The 17,879-nt window shown below is 43.3% G+C and overlaps 1 protein-coding gene across 1 annotated transcript in view; it reads left to right on the top strand.

The window, feature by feature from the left end:
- The window catches only part of LOC145357334 (cytosolic arginine sensor for mTORC1 subunit 2), a 228,527-nt gene extending 210,962 nt beyond the window's left edge, over window positions 1-17,565 (top strand). Inside the window, exon 10 of the transcript XR_013889285.1 lies at window positions 17,526-17,565. The gene's annotated coding sequence lies outside the window, so the exon portion shown is untranslated. The remainder of the gene's footprint in view (window positions 1-17,525) is intronic.
- The last annotated feature ends 314 nt before the right edge of the window (window positions 17,566-17,879 follow it).

The raw sequence follows: 17,879 nt of genomic DNA, 5'->3' as shown, positions 1-17,879 counted from the left end.
TCACAGACTTCCAGTTTGAAAAACAACCCTGTAAAACCATCCTTTGGCTTGTCAAGAAGCCAATTTTGTATCCATTTAGATACCTCATCCTGGATCCTGTGAGGTTTAACCTTATACAACAACCTACCAGACAGTAGCTTGTCAAAAGTCCATGTAGACAATATCAACTGCACTGCGCTCATCTACCTTCTTGGTTACCTCTTCAAGAAACTCAATCAAATTTGTGAGACATGATTTTCCACTCGCAAAGACATGCTGACTGTCCCTAATCAGTCCTTGCGTCTCTAAATACCTGGTCAACAGACCTTTACATGGTTTGTCCCTCACTCACTATGATTCCCATGGCAGGGAGGGCAAGAATGTCCCCCCTCCCACCATCACCCCCCCATTATGGGTAAGCGCAGTCAGAAAATCCCACGTTATGACTTCTCTGTGAGAAAACCACCCCGTGATTCTCTTGACTGGATTTCACCTCTCCACCAACTCAAGCAAGCACCAGGGTCTTGTTGCTGTTGCGTAGCTCAGCACCACAAGTCCCTTTTATCACCTAAAACCTTTTTCCCACATTGCGGATACATTTCGTTCTCCCGACAACTTAACATTCCCTAATCCAGGTCCAAGTAATCTTCAAAGTAACTGCTTCCCAATCACAACAGAGAGCCTTCATTAGGTTTATTGCTCTATCATCCAGAAGTGATCCGAGTTGACACATTCACTTCCTATAACAAAAAGTATATAGGGTTTCAATGAGATTTTGCAAATTTTCTTTTCCATTCATTTTTAAACTGGAGACCTTCCTGTAAATTGTTAGTTAGCCTACGCTCCAGGAAATGGGAGAGGTGAGCAACTTCTGCAAATATGCAATACCACATTGACAGTTTGCAGTTAAGAATGCCAAGACTATGACCCATTATTAAATCTGCAAGATCACCAAACATCAATCTTGAGTTAAAATAGCAAAACAAATACAAAATAAAGTAGCGGAGTTGAAAAACTACCTTGGAATGGCTGTGATAACTGCAAATAAATAATGGCTCTTGGCTGCCAACGTGCTGCATTTAATCCTGTTTTCTTGACGCCTATAATCCCATTTAAAATATTTAACGAGTATAAGCGGCTTTGTGGAACAGGTAATTCCTGGGTAGGTTAACTTTTCCTCATAATGAAGTATGCAAGTATAACCACAAACCTTATCAATTAGACTACTTGTCAGCACAAATTTCTACTCAATGAACAAAGTATCCTATGGAGGCCTTGATAAACCCTTGTATTATAAAACCTACACAATTTCCCAGCGACACAATGCAACAAAATATCCTGCAGAATTTCTGCCCTGCAATGTAATGATACGGCTTTCATCACAATCTCCTTAATGGTGTGGTTTATGTGACATCCCGTGAGGTACGATGCATGGGTTCTAATGATGTTTCACATCAAATGAATTCCTTTGGAGCAATAAGAGGAGTTGATGGATCAGTGTAGCAATGTGTCGAGTCTGGCATTTACCAGGAGTTCATAGAATCCCAACAGTGCAGAACAATGCCATTTGGCCCATCAACACTGCGCTGACAACAATCTCACCCAAGCCTTATTACCCCCGCCCCCCCATAACCCCACATATTTACCCTGCTAATTGCCCTGACATTAATGGGCATTTTAGCATAGCTAATCCACCTAATCCGCACATCTTTGGACTATGGAAGGAAAGCGGAATACCTGGAGGAGAATATACAAATTCCAAACAAACAGTGATCCAAGACTGAATTGAACCCAGGTCCCTGGCACTGTCAGGCAGCAGTACTAACCACTGTGCTGCTCACTGACCGAGCAACCAGCTTTGGCCCTTATTTTCTCTGAAGGTGTCTTTAGTCGATCTCCCCCCCACACAGGCCAATTGATGTCTGCCACAGCAGGATCTGTAACAGGTTTCATTCAGAGATGTTTCATTCTGAAATCAGCCCCCTTGACTTTCAACATAATACAGCTCATGGGAGGTTAGCAAAAAAAGATCAACGGAGGAAATTTATAGATTAACGTCATGCTTAGTTTTGTAATCAACTCAATCCCTCTCAAGGTCTGTGGTCGATTAGACTGAAATGCAACAATAACAACCTTCATTTATATATCACCTTTGACATAAAACATCCCAAAATGTAAAATGTGGCAAGCCATTCAAAACTCCATTGGCTTAGGTGGGAAGGGAAGATCCTGCCAATGGGAGAAGCTGTAAAATTCTGCCCTCGAGTCTCTGTGGTTCTGGCCATCTAATCTCACTGTCATGGAAATCATGAAGCAATCCAGATAGGGCACAGCCAGCAATTTACTTTAAATTTCCTGTGTAAGTACCACAGATGGGCACATGTTGGAACTTCCTTAGGGTTTCAATGTGCATGACCAATGTAAGCTGGTTTTCAGGCCTCTCTCGGAAGATTTGGGTTATTTTCATTGACCTACAACATTAACTCCTGTTTCTCTCTCCAAAGAGACTGATCTGACCACTAAATATTGATGGCATTTTGTGTTTTAATTCAGATTTCCTGCATATGTGGCATTTAGCTCTTGTTATAAATCTTTAGTGTTAATAAAATGGTATAACAATTGATTATTTTCATAAATTTGTCTGTGTTTATTTCAATGGCTGAGCCGAAGGGACACATGTAAAAAAAAGTAAAGAAATATCAGGATAAACATGTAACATGGACTAGGAATAATGCGGAGATTAAGTGTGGTGTATGTGAAGGACAGCATACTTCAAAATTGAATCATCCCCTTCTCTCCCTCCCACCTTTCTCCTTTGCTTTGTCCATTCTGAACGGTAGCTGTATCATTTTCAATATAGCTGCTATTAAAATGTTCGCTTCCAGTACTGGAACGCAAACCAGTGTGACTTTCTCACATTCAGCCTTTAAGTGCCCGATGATGGAGTCATATTCTGATTATAGAGTGTCAAATTACAGGGATGTCAACTGTACAGGATGACTGGGGATTTGGCATTGAATTGACCAATGATAGCAGAATGGGAGGCCACTCAGACCATGGTGCCTGCACTGGTTATCCAATTAGCCCCCGTTCTCCTCCTCCCCTTACACCATATATCTCTCCCCTTCAGATATTTATCCCTTTCTCTTTGCGAAGTTGCAGTTGAATCTGAAGCCTCCTTGTTATGGATGCAATGCGAATTATGTTCAATAGTCCAAGGTATCACTAAAATGTTTGAAGATAATCCTAACTATGCCTAATGAATACCCACAATAAAAATGTTAAATGTTTTTAGAAACTGCAAAGTTCCCACACACACATGTATAGGCTTAAGCCCAGATGTGGTACAGTCTGCAGGTTTCTCTTCTTGTTCCTTACTCAGTTCTCCAATATTAGTTCAGAATGCTAGGCAGCCTGAGCTAAACCTTTAGTGACTTTAATACAAAGGCTTTTAAATATTCACAGCACGAGGGGGCTAATAGGAAACTATGCATTACAAAGAGGCTGGAACTAGTCCTTACTGCACAAAATTAGCAGCTGTTCATCCACATTCCCTTGGAAAGCAGTTCTGAACAGACATTCCGCATTCTGTACTTTTCCACTCCAGTTGTCACCAATGTCTCGACTCTGGCTATTAATATAGATGTCTGAAATAAACAGCAGGAGTATTTGTGTAAGTATCTGTGAAAGCCACCAGTAACACCCTACCAGGTGAAGATGCATAACTATAATGCATACGTACTGTTGCTAGCACATGACACATTTGAGTTGTGTTATTAGTTTAATAAAATATTACAACAGGCTTCGCAGAAGGTGATTGGTCAAACACCAACTTTATGGAATCGTACCTTCAGTAGGGAGCTGGAAGCATGTATTCCATTCTGACACTTGCATATGTTCTCAAATTAATTATGGTAAATTCCCAATATATGCTCAGAGTGGGAATAGCTTCCTGCTGACGGCATGGTTTCATTATATCACCCCCATGAGTCAGATCCAATATATCAACGAATTGCCCACTCGTATGCAGCTTTGCAAGACAATTTTACAGATGTCTAAATAGAGGGCAGTGCAATAGCAAATTTGATGGGCATCATAATATTGGATCACAGACCTGCAATTTTAAATAGCCTGAATTTAAATTGTTGTTGTTTCAGCTTCCGGAACATCTGCTGAGGCCAAGCATTTTGCAGCAACCAACAGGATAAGGCTGCTCCTTGCTTTATGAGAAACAGGCTACCATAATACTTTGCAGGGAACCAGTGCTCTGACTCCAAATGGAAAGGGTTTGATGGAAAGTATTACCTTTCTGGATTTCCACAGGTCTGAAAAATACAAGGTTGGCACCAAGACTCACTATCATTGACTTGGTTTATGACATTTGTTCGATATTCAGAAACATTTGTTGAACGGAGATTTAATGACTTCCTTGCATTTATGAGAGTTATGTTCACCATGCCACAGATTTGGTGAAATAATGATTTCAGTGATATGCCTGGAAGATTTTTCCAGTATAACCAAAACATGATGTCCCAGCACTGATTTCTATATGATACACAGGTTGATTGTGCAACTTAAACTGCCACTAGAACATATGAGGGTAGAGGCCGTTGGGAGTGAGTACCTGTGTAACATTGATAATACCGGTGACAAGAGGCATGACTGACCAAAGAGGTGGCTTTAAGGCAAAGCTTAAAGGTGGAAAGGGAGCAAAAGAGAGGGATAGCTGAAGGAGGGAGAATTGGGCCCAAGCAGCTGACCATTCAGAAACCAAGCATAGGAGGAACGGAGAGCTTGTAGGGCTAAAGAAAATTAGAGAAATAGGAAGGCCAAGAACGTGGATGATGTTGAATTTGAAGTGTTGGGAAAGGGAAACTTGTATAGAATTTTGGCAGCAGAACTTGAGATGACATTTGGTTCATGCTGAGTGGAGAGTGAGAGGCAGGTTAGGTCAGAAGAACATTAGAGTAATGAAGGTATGTTTTAGCTGTGTGACTGATGGCCAGTTGAACATGCGAGCTGCCTGCCCAATCCTTCAATCAGGAAGTCCAGCCCATTTCCATTCATTGGCTATGGACCGGTGTAATAATTACACGCCTGTGATAGGGGGCTTAACAGAGAAAGTGGCAGCAGATCCACATTATTATGTGGAACTGGAGAAGTACTCATTCTCCGATTGTCCCATCAAAGATAATGGCCGGAATTTTACCGGCATGCCTGACCCAGAATTGGGGTGGGCGAGGCACGCAGAATGGAATTCGCCATTGGCCTTAGGTGGGATTTTACAAGGTTTGCCTGAGTGAGATCATAAAATGCCAGCTAATGTCAACACCTACTTTCTCAGGCCTCTTCCTTTTGATCTTTACCTATTGGCATATCCATGATGCATTTTCTTCTCAGTAGAACATTTTAATTGCATCAGGATCCTGTGATCCTCACGGTGGCACAGTGGTTAGCACTGCTGCCTCACAGCACCAGGACCTGAGATCAATTCCGGCCTCGGGTCACTGTCTGTATGGAGTTTGCATGTTCCCCCTATGTCTGTGTGGGTTTCCTCTGGGTGTTCTGGTTTCCAACCACAACCCAAACACATGCGGGTTAGGTTGATTGGCTGTGCTAAATTGTCTCTAGTGTCAAGGGGATTAGCAGGACAACTACATGGGCTTATGGGCATAGGGTCTGGGTGGGATTGTTATAGGTGCTGGCTCGATGGGCCTCCTTCTGCACTGTGGGTTTTCTATGATCAGAATGTGCGTTCAGTATTGAAGATTCCATCTAAATCTGGCAGGTAAATGGGCTATCCAGTGGAAGGTCCCTGGAAATATGGCAGTGAGTGCAAGCCAGCCTGCTGTGCCTGTATTAGAAACGAGAAGCAGGAGCAGGCCATTTGGCCCTTCGAACCTGCTACACCATTCATTTTGATCATGGCTGATCATCAAATTCAATATCCTGATTTCCCCCCACATCCTTTCATTCCTTTAGCCCCAAGTGAACTATAGCCTTTTAATCCTGACCAGCTGATCCTCTTCCTCCAGATTGCAGAACCTTTTGGACTGGTCAGTATGAGCTGAAAGTGATTTGGATTCACCGTCCAGTGCTGGCTGCAATCAGTTGTACAGAGGTGGTAAATGGTTAAATGTGTGAGGTCTGTGTCTGTGACTCATTGACCATGATGTGGGTATGCCGGCGTTGGACTGGCGTAAACACAGTAAAAAGTCTGACAACACCAGGTTTTAGTCCAACCTATTTATTTGATAATATACTCGCAAGCTTTCGAGGGGTTACCCTCTTCGTCAGGTGAATGGAGAGTTCTGGCCTGTAATCTCTAAACTGTCTGTGCTTTATATGCTCTGTCTGAGGCCAGAACTCTCCATTCACCTGACGAAGAGGGTAACCCCTCGAAAGCTTGCGAGTATATTATCAAATAAATAGGTTGGACTAAAACCTGGTGTTGTCAGACTTTTTACTCATTGACCAGACAGTGGACATCGGCTCACTCTCCCAGGCAGCTGGTTTCTTTCCCTCCTTTGCCTTCCTCGCTGGCTCCTGATTATTTCTACTCCATAGATCAGCTGGCGTCCTCTCTCAAAATAATGTCTAAATCTTGCTGGGTGAATCTTGTTTGACAGGCTTAAGAATGATTAACGGTGCATCTTGAGGTGGACTTTTTGTAGCCGTGTCACTGGGCCTTCCATTCCAAACCGTGGGACACTGCATCTCGTCTAATGAGATGAATGGATTATTCCTTGAAATCTGGAGACAAACGGTAAATCCAGAGCATTGCTTTGAATTGCTGTAAAATTAATCTCATTAGAGTGATTTGAGAAAAAAAGACAGATTAATTCATGATATTAGTTATGTATTGCTCTGAACATCACACACCAAATGGCAGTATTTGTGGGTAATAAAAGAAATATGTATTATTGGTAAAACACTATGAAATGCTTTTGACCGCTACATTTAATGAGGCACTAAGCATAATGGTTGCATTGCTAACATTACACAGAGCTAATCCCTGACAGTCCCCGGAGCTTCATGTCTTGGTGCATTGAACACGATATTCAAATTGTGATTCTTGTAATTTATTTCACAGTTTGATCATGATGATTATGCTTAAAGATAATCATCATGATCCAGTGGGATGAAAGAGTACAATATCAAGGGTAGGACTCTTAGCAGTGTTGAGGAGCAGAAGGACCTTGGGGTTCGGGTCCATAGGATTCTTAAATTGGCCTCGCAGTTGGAGGATGTGGTCAAGAAGGCATATGGTGTGCTAGCCTTCATTAATCGAGGGATTGAGTTTAGGAGTCGGGCGGTAATGCTGCAACTTTATAAGACCCTTGTCAGACCCCACTTGGAATACTGTGCGCAGTTCTGGTCGCCTCACTACAAGAAGGATGTGGAAGCTATTGAGAGGGTGCAGAGGAGATTTGCAAGGATGTTGCCTGGATTGGGAGGCATGCCTTATGAAGATAGGTTGAGGGAGCTAGGTCTCTTCTCCCTGGAGAGACAAAGATTGAGAGGCAACCTGATAGAGGTTTATAAAATGTTGAGAGGTATAGACAGGGTGGATTCTCGGAGGTTATTTCCCAGGGCTGAAATGGTCACTACAAGAGGACACAGGTTTAAGGTGCTGGGGAGCAGGTACAGAGGAGATGTCAGGGGTAAATTTTTCACTCAGAGGGTGGTGAGTGAGTGGAATCGGCTGCCGTCGGTGGTGGTAGAGGTGAACTTGCTGGGGTCTTTTAAGAGACTTCTGGATGAGTACATGGGATTTAATGGGATTGAGAGTTATAGATAGGCCTGGTAGGTATGGATATGATCAGCGCAACTTGTGGCCGAAGGGCCTGTTTGTGCTGTAGTGTTCTATGTTCTATGACACTGTCTGCACCCAAGGACGTCCCAAAATCCTAAGAGCATTGGCGGTAGTGATGTAGCGATAACGTCGTTGGGTTTGTAATGCTGAGGCCAATGAGGATGTGAGTTCAAATCTCAGTGTGGATAATCAATTAAAAAAACTAAGATACTGTACAAAGCTAGTCTCAGTGCTGTGAGCTATCATTCCTTGATGGAAAAACCCATCCAGTTCAGTAATGCCCTTTCTCTTGGGAAGGAAATCTGCTGTACCAATCTGTTTGAGCTTATATGTGACTCTAGACCCACAACAATGTGGTCGACTCTGAACTACCGTCTGCAATGTTTGAGCAAGCCACTCAGTTTAAGGGCAGTTAGAGATGGGCAACAAATACCGGCCTTGCCAATGATGCCCACACCCTATAAAGTTAAAATTAGAGCTTATTTATGAGTCACAAGCAGGCTTACATTAGCACTGCAATGAAGTTACTGGGAAAATCCCCTAGTCACCACACTCCCTCAGTGTGGGAGAATTTAGCATGGCCAATGCACCTAACCAGCATGCCTTTTGGACCATGGGAGGAAACAGGAGTGTTCAGAGGAAACCCACGCAGATATGGGGAGAACGTGCAAACTCCACACAGACAATGACCCAAGCCAGGAGTTGAACTCGGGTCCCTGGCGCTGTGAGGTATCAGTGCTAACCATTGTGCAAAGGATAAAGGATAAAAAATAAGCACTGTGCCAACACTCACTGCAGCGCAGACTATAACCTAGCCCCAGCACAGGGGAAAGTGCACCAATGTTATCAACATGATACATTCACCATGACCACAGGATAGGACATCGCTGGTGAAGGAACAGTAATCAGACTCCTCTTCCCAACTTTATAGAAGAAAGATGCAAAAGGGGATGAGGGCAGAAGAAGGTGCAAACTGACCACTTGACTAATAGATAGAAAAGCTCTTTTCCAACCCATTATCCATGCCTATTTTTTTAAAGTTTATTTATAATTTTTCAAAAGTAGGCTTACATTAACACTGCAATGAAGTAACTGCAAAAATCCCCAAATCGCCACACTCCAATACCTGTTTGGATACACCAAGGGAGAATTTAGTGTGGTCAATGCACCTAACCAGCACATCTTTCAGACTGTGGAGGATACCAGAGCACTCGGAGGAAACTCACGCAGACATGGGGAGAACGAGCAGACTCCGCACAGACAGTGACCCAAGCCAGGAATTGAACCTGGGTCCCTGGCACTGTGAAGCAGCAGTGCCAACTGTCATGCCACTGTGCACCTTCATGCTCCTTCAGGACAATCCTCTGTCATATCAAAAGAAGTGAATATAAGCATCAGAAAGGACAATTAAGAAGTTTAGTTGCCTTTCATGATAGTTCTCCTTTCTTCCCCATCTTTGCACAGGGTCAGCAATAAAATGAATTACTCTCGGCTGGCACAATGGCACAGTGGTTAGCACTGCTGCCTTGCCAGAGACCTGGGTTCAATTCTTGACTTGGGTCACTCTCTGTGTGAGTCTGCATGTTCTCCTCATGTGTGCGTGGGTTTCCTCCATGTGCTCCAGTTTCCTCCCACAGTCAGAAAGACGTGCTGGTTAGGTGTATTGGCCATGCTAAATTCTCCCTCAGTGTACCCAAACAGGCATCGGAGCATGGCGATTAGGGGATTTTCACAGTAACGTCATTGCAGTGTTAATATAAGCCTACTTGTGACACTAATAAATAAACTTTGAACTGAACTAATATCAAATTGTATATCTCTGATGTGCCCAGATGTCACTATTTATTCTGACTTCAGTGATGGATAAATACTGCAAGTTAATGTTAATGTTATTTTATATGGAAAATACTGTTCATATTGATTGCCACCTAATAATTGCTTTAATTGGTCTCCAAACTAACAAATAAAAAAAGCTTTGCCTGTGTAAATGGAGTGATAATTTTACTCAGTGGATTATTGTTTGGTGACAACAGGGATATATTTGGAGTAAAAATCATCCTGGAACAATGTTTTTGAATTTATATCAGGATATTTACTTCCAGTTTACAGTGGAGACTAAAAATAATACCAAGAATATGTAAATAGAATGTAGAGTAATATGTAGCCACACTGTTTATAAATGCATCAGGCTTGTAACAGATTACAATTACTTTTTACCTTGAGGAACTTTGCCAAAAGCAGCCCCTTATTCAGATTTCTCAAACATTTCCCCAGGAGCTAAAGAGGTCAATCTTTCTTTTAGTGCTGTAGATATGAGTGATCCAGTGTTGGTACATGGATTTGGCACATGATTTTCCACATAGTCAATTGTTGTTGACTGGCACTGTTGGGGTGTATTGAAATCAGGATTAACGAGGAGATGGTATTCCACTCAGGAGATCCAGGCAGACTGGGAAGAATGCAAGAGACATTTAAGAATAAAGATCATGAAATTCCGCACTATCATATGAATCATAGAACCTCAAGAGTACAGAAGGAGGCCATTTGGCCCATTGAGTCTGCACTCACTGTCCAACAGAGCATCCCACCCGGGCCCGATCCCCATCGCCCTGCGTATTTACCCCATTAATCTTCCTAACCTACACATCTTTGAACACTGAGGGACAACCTAGCATGGTCAATCCACCTAACCTGCACATCTTTGGCGTGTGGGAGGAAACCAGAGCACCCAGAGGAAACCCACGCAGACATGGGGAGAATGTGCCAACTCCATTTGGACAGTGATCTGAGGCCAGTATTGAATCCATGTCCCTGGCACTGAGGCAGCAGTGCTAACACAGTGTTTAAACCATGCCACCCCAGGATACATTCCAGAAGACTCTTGAGCTAAGGCCGAGGAATTGAAATGTTAATGCGTTTTCTTCATGCACAGATGCTGCCTGACCTCCTGAGAATTTCCAGCATTTTCTGTTTTCATTTAAGAGTGATGCGAAGTGCTGGCTTTGGACTGGGGTGGGCTCTTCATTTAAGAGCTTTGCCGTTGAGCAGGTTCACAGTCACGCAATTTGTTTGCTAGTATCATTGACATTGGCCATTTCTCTTTGGGTTGTTCTCAAGCAACAGCTCTTGAAATGGAAAAGAAGGACAGAGGGCAGCAGCATGAAAGGCACCGTCCAAAAACAAAAAGAACAGTGATTGCAAAATGGATCGTTGTAAAAAAGTAAATCATTTTAACAGAGTGGCTCCTGATGTACTTGTCAAGACACCTTATTACGGGTCAGAGGTAGGGCGCTGGAGCTCTAAGTCGATGGACAGACATTTATGAACTCTACAACTGTTACCAGTTCGTTATTCAACCTCAATGCTCACATCAGGCAGATCGAATTGACACAGAACTGAACCAGCTTCCTGCATCTCGGATTGTTCTGTGAGAGACAACGTGTGCAATTTTATTAAAGGCGGAAGAAAAACAATATCAAATTGTCTCTCTGCTGTCTGATAAGTGCAGAAATTGTAAAATCTAGCCAACATTCTCACTGAAATGAAATTAAATGTTGCACCTCCCCATGAACTGCCATGGATAAACATCAGTCCTATATCAATGTGATTTAGTCTCTCAGCCTATTTTAATGTGCCTTTCTTCTAAAAATAAATGTGTAGGAAATAAATAATTACTGCTCGCTTCTCCCTCTCAGCCTACTAAATGATTCCACGACCTGAAACGAGATATATACAGTACCCTCGCTAACCTCCCAATGCAGTTCCATACGTGCAAAGTCAGTACCCAATCCAACTGTTTTTATTCATTTGTAAATTCTTACAATAGATTAGAAGACAGCGTCAAAGATGAAACTGATCCTATCTTGAGACAGCTACAGACACAGACCTTCCAGCAGGTGTACCAGTCAGGAGCAAGTCCCAATAAACTGAGCTGGTTTTTAAATTCTTCATTGGATCTGAGCATCGCTGAAAAGGTCAGAATTTGTTAACCATCCCAAGTTGGCCTTGAGAAGGTTGTGCTGAGCTACCTTCTTGAACTGCTACACTTTTTTAGATATATCCAGTGGCCATAGGGAGGAAGTTCCAGGGTTTTGATCCAGCAGCAGTAAACAAATGCCTTTTAAATGTTGTAATTGTACCCCGTCTCTTCCTCCTTCTCTAGCAGCACCTTCCACAAGAGCACCACTTTCTGTGTGAAAAAGCTACCCCTCAGGTCCCTTTTAAATCTTTCCCCTCTTACCTTAAGCCTATGCCCTCTAGATTTGGACTCCCAACTCATGCGCTCAATGCTCTGACTGATGAAGACAAGTGTGCTAAACGCTTCTTCACTACCCTGTCTACCTGTGGTGCCACTTTCAAGGAACTGTGGACCCACATAATAGATCTCTCTGTTTGATAACACTCCCCAGTGCCCTACCATTAACTGTATAAGTCCTGTGATGGTTTGTCTTACCAAAATGCAACACCTCCCATTTATCTGAATTAAACTCTATCTGCCACTCCTCAGCCCACTGGCCCAGTTGATCAGGATCCTGTTGTAGTCTGAGATAACCTTCTTCACTGTCCTCTACACCACCAACTTTGATGTCATCTGCACACTTATTAACCATGCCTCTTTTATTCTCATCCAAATTGTTTCTGTAATTCACGAACAACAGTTGACCCAGCACCTGATCCCTCCGGCACACTGCTGGTCCCAGGCGTCCAGTCTGAAAAACAACCCTCTACCATGATCTTCTGTCTCCTTTCAGCAAGCTAATTTTGTATCCAATTGGCTAGATCTTCCTGAGTCCCATGTTATCTGGCCTTACTGACTAGTCTACCACACGGTGCCTTACCAAAGGCCTTGCAAAAGTCAATGTAGACAACGTCTATCGCACTGCCCTCATCTATTTTCTTGGTTACCCTTTCAAAAGACACTATCAAGTTTGGAAGACACAATTTCCCATGCATAAAGTCACATTGACTATCCCTGATCAGTTCTTGCCTTTCCAAATGCATGTAGATGCTGTCTCTCAGAATCCCCTCCAACAACTTACCCATCACTGACTGACATAATGCTCACCTGTATTTAGCTTCCAGGCTTTTCCCTGCTGCTTTTCTTAAATAATGGCACAATATTTGCCTCCCTCCAGCCTTCCAGCACCTCAACCATGACTGTCGATGATACAAATATCTCTGCAAGGGCCCTACAATTGCTTCCCTAGCTTCCCACGATGTCCTGGGATACACTTGATCAGGTCCTAGGGATTTATCTACCTTTATGCATTTTAAGACCTCCAGCATCCCGTCTTCTGTAATGCTTTTCAAGACATCACTATTTACTTGCCTGAGTTCCCTAACTTGCATATCTTTCTCCATGGTAAATACTGACGAGAAATATTCATTTAGGATCTCATCCATTTCCTGTGGCTCCACACAGAGACGTGTTGATCTTGTTGATCTTTAAGGGGCCCTATTCTGTCCTTAATTACTCATTTGCCCTTAATATACTTGTAGAATTTCTTTGTATTCTCCTTTACGTTATCTACCAAAGCTATCTCATGTCCCCATTTTGCCCTCCTGATTTCCCTTTTAAATGTATGACTAGACCCACTCTACTCCTCAAGGGATTCACTTGACTCCCGCTGCCTATACCTGACATTTACTTCCTTCTTTTCATTGACCAGAGCCTCAATATCTCTAGTCATCCCAGTGCTCTCTACTCCTGCCAGCCTTGCCCTTCACACTAACAGGAACATGCTGGCCCTGAACTCTCGTTATCATGCTTTTGAAAGACATTCCTTTACCTGCAAACAGCCTCGTCCCAAATCAACGATTGAAAGTTCTTGTCTAATGCCATCAAAACTGGCCTTGCCACAATTTAGAACTTTAACTTATGGACCAGACCTTTACCATAACTATTTTAAAACTAATAGAATTATGGTCACTGGTCCCAAAGTGCTCGTCCACTAACATTTCAGTCACTTGCCCTGTCTTATTTCCCAAGAGGTCGAGTTTCGCCCCTTCTTCTGTGGGGCCATCAAATTTTTCCAGAACATACTGAACAAATCCTTCCCATCCAAGCCCTTATGCTACTGCAGTCCTAGTCTATGCTTGGAAAGTTAAAATGCCTCACAAGTACAACCATTTTATTCTTGCAGCTGTCTGCAATCTCTCTACATTTCTGCTCTTCAATTTCCCACTGACTGCCTTAGGTTTCTGTTGAGTGGCTTTCTTTAAGGATATGATTAGAGCTCTCAAAATCTCTTACAACTGGACGGATCATACATGTGCACAATTTCCACTTGTTTATGTGTGAATTTTGTAGTCAGGGATCTGAGCAATGACATTGGATTCCTTAATTTGCATATTTAATGAGCCTTACACTTGTTGCTGGTGGCTGACATGGATAATGGAATATTCTTCAAGCCTCAAATATCTCTGTTCCCTCACAGCTACTTTGTCAACTAGGCCACATCATAAAGCTGCATTCGTATCCATACTATTTGTTTATTTGTTATTCATTTGAGATGTTCTTCCCCTTTCCATTTCCTTTTATTGTTCTTTTACTCCAAGCACAATGGCCGGAAGTCTACCACCTCGCCCACCACAAAATCGGAGCTGGCAAGGTTCCAACAATGGAAATTTCCATTGACTTTGGGTGGGAGTTTCTGGTTTTGCCCGAGCGAGGCCCTAAATTCCTGCCTGTTGTCTCAGGGTCACAATATCCAAATGATGAGGCAGAACAGTGACAGAGAAGGAAAGAAAAGGAAGCAAGTCCTCCACTCCACAACCCACTGCCCCATTGGACACCCTGCCCAATGTTGTGGAGGCAGCAAGAGGCTTGCTTCAAGGACCAATAACGAGGTTGGGGTGTGTGGACGTGTGATGAGTGGGACCTGGCACTGCATTTTGCCAGTGGCAATCAGCGCCACTGCAGACTGCCATCTTATTAAGAATGGCAGCCCACCGCTAAGAAGCGCCAGCCCCTCAGTAGCAATGCCCATTGCCAGCAGGGCCCATTGCCAGAGTTGCCCCTGGTCGATGAGGGTGCATTGATGCCTGGCGCACCCTTGATGACAGGAAAGTAAAGGCAGGCCCTGGTGAGCCGGGATGGATGTTGAGGGCGGTGAGCATCACTGCCATGGTTAGGGGGAACAGATAGGAAACCTTTCCTGGACCATGAAGTGGTCAGAGAGGAGACCCCATCCCCAGTGACTGTTTCCTGATGCAGTATTCTCTGCTGGAAAAATGGCATGGCACCAGAAGACCAATCAGCAACCTCCCATCCCCTCCCCATGCCATTTTGCCAGTCTCCCCATTCTCAGGCCTTTGCCAATGAACCCAGAAACCTTCAGCATTAGTCTCTGGCCTCAAGTTTCTTTTTAATTCAGTTGTGGGACATGGGCATCGCTGGCTGCCCAGCATTTATTGCCCATCCCTAGTTGCCCAAGAGCAGTTGAGAATCAACAACATTGCTGAGGATCTGGAGTCACATGTAGCCCAGACCATGTAAGGACGAAAGATTTCCTTCCCTAAAGGACATTAGCGAACCAGATGGGTTTTTTTTCCGACAATTGTTTCACAGTCACCAGTAGATTCTTAATTCTAATTTTTTTTTTATTTTATTGAATTCAAATTCCACTATTGGCTGCGGCAGGATTCGAACCCAGGTCCCCAGAACATTAGCTGAGTTTCTGGATTAATAGCCTAGTGATAATGCCACTAGGCTATTGCCTCCCCCTCGGTTAAAGGATCTCGATCTTTAGGTTTTCAAGCAGATAAACATTGAAACTAAATCCATCTAAGTTAGCTGTTACCTATTTAACTTCATCATAAGTTGCAGCTGTAAAATGCCATTTCATTGCTGGCAGGCATGCATTAACTAACAAAGATAATCACTGTCATGATAAAAATTATATCAGAGCTGACCCTAACCTCGCAGAGTTTACAGAGTTCAGCCAAATCCCAATTTAAAATAACTAGGCTGTAAAAGAGCAGCCATTGAGAGTTCTGCTAATGAAATGAGAATTAATCTTCTGAAGGCAAGGAAAAAAATTGTGCATGCAGTAATTTACAGACAGTAGGTTATTATTATAGAGCCATTCCATCAAAAGCGTTACTCATTTCCATTGCTTCATAATTCAGTGGCTGAAGACAAATAGACACCACACTGTGGCTAATAGATTATTCAAGGTGGAAATCTGGGCCACAATAATACTGGCTTTGTTTATTGTACATAGCTTTTTATTTGTATGGTTTCTCTTTCAGTCCTGTGCCTCAGGACATGCTGCATGCATCTGGGAGTGACTGCAATTGTTTTAAGCAACTTGATATTGCAATCATGATATTTACTGGATCTTGGAGCAAGGAGTGAAACAGCTAAATGTACCAAGTGGAGTGCATATACTCGAAGGCCACCCCGTCCTTTTACTGACCCACTCCCAGCTCTGAGGCTGGGGGCTATAAAGACTCTCAGGAAAACTCTGTTCCTCACTGTTGGGAGGAAGAAACTTGCCAGTGAGACAAAGATGGTGTAACTGGAGGTTGCCCATAAGGTCAGCAGGAGAAGGGTGGGGCATGATCATGGATTCAATGCTGAAAATGGTCTAATGACCTGAGAACAGCTTCTCCCCTGCTGCCATCAGACTTTTGAATGGACCTACCTCACACTAAGTTGATCTTTCTCTACACCCTTAGCTATGATGTAACACTACATTCTGCACCCTCTCCTTTCCTTCTCTATGAACAGTATGCTTTGTCTGTATAGTGCACAAGAAACAATACTTTTCACTGCATGCTAATACATGTGACAATAGTAAATCAAATCAAATCAAATCAACTCAGAAGGAAGGAATGTGAGTCCAGTGACACATTTGCCTTCTTAACCTTAATGTATGTGTCATTCCACCTCTCCCCAGCCATCAGCCTCTGCAAGCCTACAGTGCATCACTCCTCACACCAACTTACCTTGCGGGTGAACCCATCCCTCTCCATATATGCACTTCCTCACGTTCCCTTCCATCCATCCACTGCTGACACTTAGCCTCATCTTTTTGCAATATCACGCCTCTCCCTCATAATCACCCCAGCCAAAAGCTCTCCATCCATCCATTCTACATTCTCACTCATGAGTTTTTTTTCTCTCTCCTTTCAGGATAATAGAGTATAGAACTTGAGAGCCAGAGAACCAAAGGTGACCCCCCCAGTCACCTCACAAGTAACAGCTGCAGAGTTGGAGAGATGTCAGAGATCAGGAGAATGTCATGGTGCCATTCTTAATAGGTCTCCCAACTACTGGCATAGTAGTAAGCACAGTTCCAGGGACCCAGGTTCAATTCTGGCTTGTGTCACTGTCTGTGCAGAGTCTGCACATTCTCCCGCTGTCTGCATGGGTTTCCTCTGGATGCTCTGGTTTCCTCCCACAGTCTGAAAGACATGCTGGTTTGATGCACCGGCCATGCTAAATTCTCCCTTAGGAGAATAGGCATAGAGAATGTACCTGAATAGGCGCCAGAATATGGCAGCTAGGGAATTTTCACAGGAACTTCATTGAAGTGTTAATGTAAGTATGCTTGTGGCACTAATAAAAAATATAAATATAATAAATTTCAGTCAGCCACCTGACATATAACGTTCATTTGTGTTGCATTGACATCAGCGGCTAGTGAAATATGATCATGTGTGTGATAATCATTTAAAGTCTTCTTATCTTGGCAGTCCTAATTTATATCTTTAACCTCCACAGGGACTTCAGGCATCTCACTGGTGTTTGTGCTGGAGAACGATGACAACTCCTCAGAGGAGGTCACTTTCCAAACACCATCACAGGACTCATGCAGACTATACAACAGCTCTGAAACTCGCATTTCCATGGAACCTGTGAGACAGATAGTTGGGTTTACACCTGGTGAATGTACATCATAAATCAGCAAGATCATGGAGACAGCAACACCAGTGGAATGTTCATGTCAGGGGATACAAGATGCTCCAAGCCCTGCTCAGCTGGACACAGATACTGAGCGCACGGGTCATTGACAAAGAGGAACAGCACGGTGGCACAGTGGTCAGCACTGCTACCTCACTATGCCAGAGATCCAGG

The sequence above is a fragment of the Carcharhinus amblyrhynchos genome, chromosome 23 (assembly GCF_965287045.1).
Source record: "Carcharhinus amblyrhynchos chromosome 23, sCarAmb.v2.hapA, whole genome shotgun sequence".
Lineage (NCBI taxonomy): Eukaryota > Metazoa > Chordata > Chondrichthyes > Carcharhiniformes > Carcharhinidae > Carcharhinus > Carcharhinus amblyrhynchos.
Note: the sequence above shows the minus strand (reverse complement) of the source record. Positions and strands in the feature narration are given on the sequence as shown.